The sequence below is a fragment of the Juglans microcarpa x Juglans regia genome, chromosome 4D, assembly GCF_004785595.1.
Source record: "Juglans microcarpa x Juglans regia isolate MS1-56 chromosome 4D, Jm3101_v1.0, whole genome shotgun sequence".
Classification (NCBI taxonomy): domain Eukaryota; kingdom Viridiplantae; phylum Streptophyta; class Magnoliopsida; order Fagales; family Juglandaceae; genus Juglans; species Juglans microcarpa x Juglans regia.
In genome coordinates, this window is record NC_054600.1 from 6,834,855 (window position 1) to 6,837,745 (window position 2,891).

Below are 2,891 nucleotides of genomic sequence, written 5' to 3' on the forward strand. Positions count from 1 at the left end.
AATTCAAAGGAAAACTTCCTTCTTAGAATTTGGTAGTAGCTGCAATAACTGCCCTCCTAGCACCAAGCAGCTTGGGATGCACTAAATAATTACTCTTCTGAAGATTAACCAGCTGACTAGAAGCACTTTCATAGATTGACAAGAATTCTAGCAAGTTGATTAGACTTCTTCTAGATCCATTTGTAAAGAGATATCATCAGTAAATAATAGGTGTGTAACATTGAAGCAACCTCAGAAATCTTTCTAAGGCTGAATTCTTCCAACACTGAATAGTTTGGAAATACCTTTACTCAATACTTCCTCACTTAAAATGAATAGAAGTGTCGAAAGAGGATCACCTTGCCTCAATCTTTTGATGGAGGTAAAGAAACCTTTCAATGTGCTATTTAATGAAATTGAGAATTTAGACATCATCAAACATAGCTAAACTAGATTAATCCATGTGGCTGAAAAACCAATGCAGCAAGGACCCACGAAAGATACTTCCTGTTGACCTTGTCAAAGGCTTTCGCCATGTCAATTTTAAGCATCAAATTACGTCTAGAATGCTAAAGACTGGTTCTTGTGCTAGTGCAATGTTCTCCAAGATTTGTGTAACGCCCCAATAGAAGGTCCAAACCACATGATTTATACTCTAAAAAAACTAGTCAATGATAAAATTTGAGCCTTATTGGAACCTTATAAAAAGCAAGAAATCCCAAGCATTGTGGGATCTCATACACCATCTACCATTATCCTTATCATATGAGATATCACAATCTATCCCCTTAAATTCTTGACGTCTTCGTCGGGCTAGTCCGTCGTAGGTAGCATAACTCAAGTCCCACATTCTGGTTAGGATAGACTCTGATACCATTTGTAACGTCAATAGAAGACTCAAACCACATGATCTATATTCTAAATAGACTAGTCAATTATATAATTAGAATCCTATTAGAACTTTATAAAGAACAAGAACTTCTGCTTCCCAAGCAATATCGGATCCCATACACCACCTACCTTATTCTTATCATACGGGATATCACAATTTGCCTCCCATTCACAATGCCCAAAGGCACCTTGGTTGATAGAAATGAGTAGCAAAAATGACAACATTCAGGCAATAATCTTTGAGAAGAACTCGTATGAAACCTGGCACAAGCTGATTCGCCTAAGGATGAAAAATCTTTGGGCTTTTCAATCTTTGGAATCAATGCAATGATAAGAGGCTTTGTAATAGTCTGACAAGCTTGACAAGTGGAGCTTTTGAACTTTGCATGACCGTCTGAAGTCTCAGTACATGGTAACTTCAAATTTATTCTTTTGCCAAACCTTACATGCTAATTTTTATTGACAGAGGACGGATCGATTTAATATTCCTTTCCGTTTCTATGATCATTCTGATTTAAGTTTTCGAACCAAAAGAATATATAAAAATCATAAACTTGAGTTGAGAGACACAAAAAATAAAGAAAAATAAATAAATAGCCTATAAATTATTAAAAATAATTAGATTTAAAAAAAAAAAGATTGAGGAAACATATTTAATGTTACAAAAAAAAATTAAATTATATAAATTCTTTTTATATTTTAAAATTATATGAATGTCGTCTAAATTTGAAATTTATAAAAAAGACATCCAAACACAAAATATATATATATATATAATTATCATTAAAGCAGTCTGAAACATAATGTAGTCCAGAACGAACCAAGATTTGCAACGAAACATAATGAAAATATATATAGTATATTAGATAATGCACCAAAATAAAAAATTATCATTGTTCGAGACAGAAATGAGGATCCTTTTAGCTAGATAAATGAGATGAGATAAAAGTTGAAAATTGAATAAAATATTGTTAGAATATAATTTTTTTAATATTTTTTTATTTTAAGATTTGAAAAAATTGAATTATTTATTATATTTTGTATGAAAATTTAAAAAATTTATAATGATTAAATAAAAATAATTTATATAACCAAACGATAGCTTCCTCTCCAATGGTCAAGGTCACTGCAATGGGCAGGCTTCAAAGCAAGAAGCCTGCCAATGCTTTGAAGCCTGCCATGTTCAACTAATGGTCAAGGTCCTTCTTGTTTCCTTTTTCTATCTAATGATCAATGGTCAATGTCACTGCAAGCTGCAACAGAATGAGTAAGATTTTTTATATTATCTATGACTTTACTAATAGTGATCAACACGCACGATGCAATATATAACAATTAGATCTATTTGTTAAAAGAACAATACTATATATAGGATATAGAAAAGTTCATATCTCAAATGCTTTTCTTGATTTAATTCCTGCTTTGGTGACAGAGGAAAATAATATGATGCTATTAGAAAAGCCAACTATTGAGGAATTAAAAGATGCAGTTTTTTCTACACCAGTGGACTCGGCTCCAGGCCTGGATGGATTTTTGGTTGGTTGCAATACAGAATGTTGGTTCATCATTCAATCTTGTTTACTTGCTGCAGTTACTGAGCTCTTCCACTTGTGGAACATCATAATGGAATAGAAAACAAAATGCAGCTCGAAAACTTCCAACTCCATTTAGGATTCAAGGAAAGAGACATGCGGGAGAGAAGACATTTTCCTTCCGTACTGCACTTAGAGCTTCAATTCTCTATCAACAATCCAACTGAACGGAATGGTGGGTGCTTGCTTGGCCCTTCTGTGAGCTGCTCATACTCCTACTCCATCTACCCACTCCAACTTCATACTCTCTCTTCCTCGCCTTCTCCTCATCTTGATCTCATCTTTTTAGTCTAATTCATAATCTTTCTCTCTTATGCCTTCTTTACCTTCTTTTCTACTCGTATTCTTCTCTTCTCGTTTCATTTATTTTCTCTCAATCCTCGAAAGCTTTATTGTTCTTCTTCTCAACTTATTCTTGGATTTTTTTTT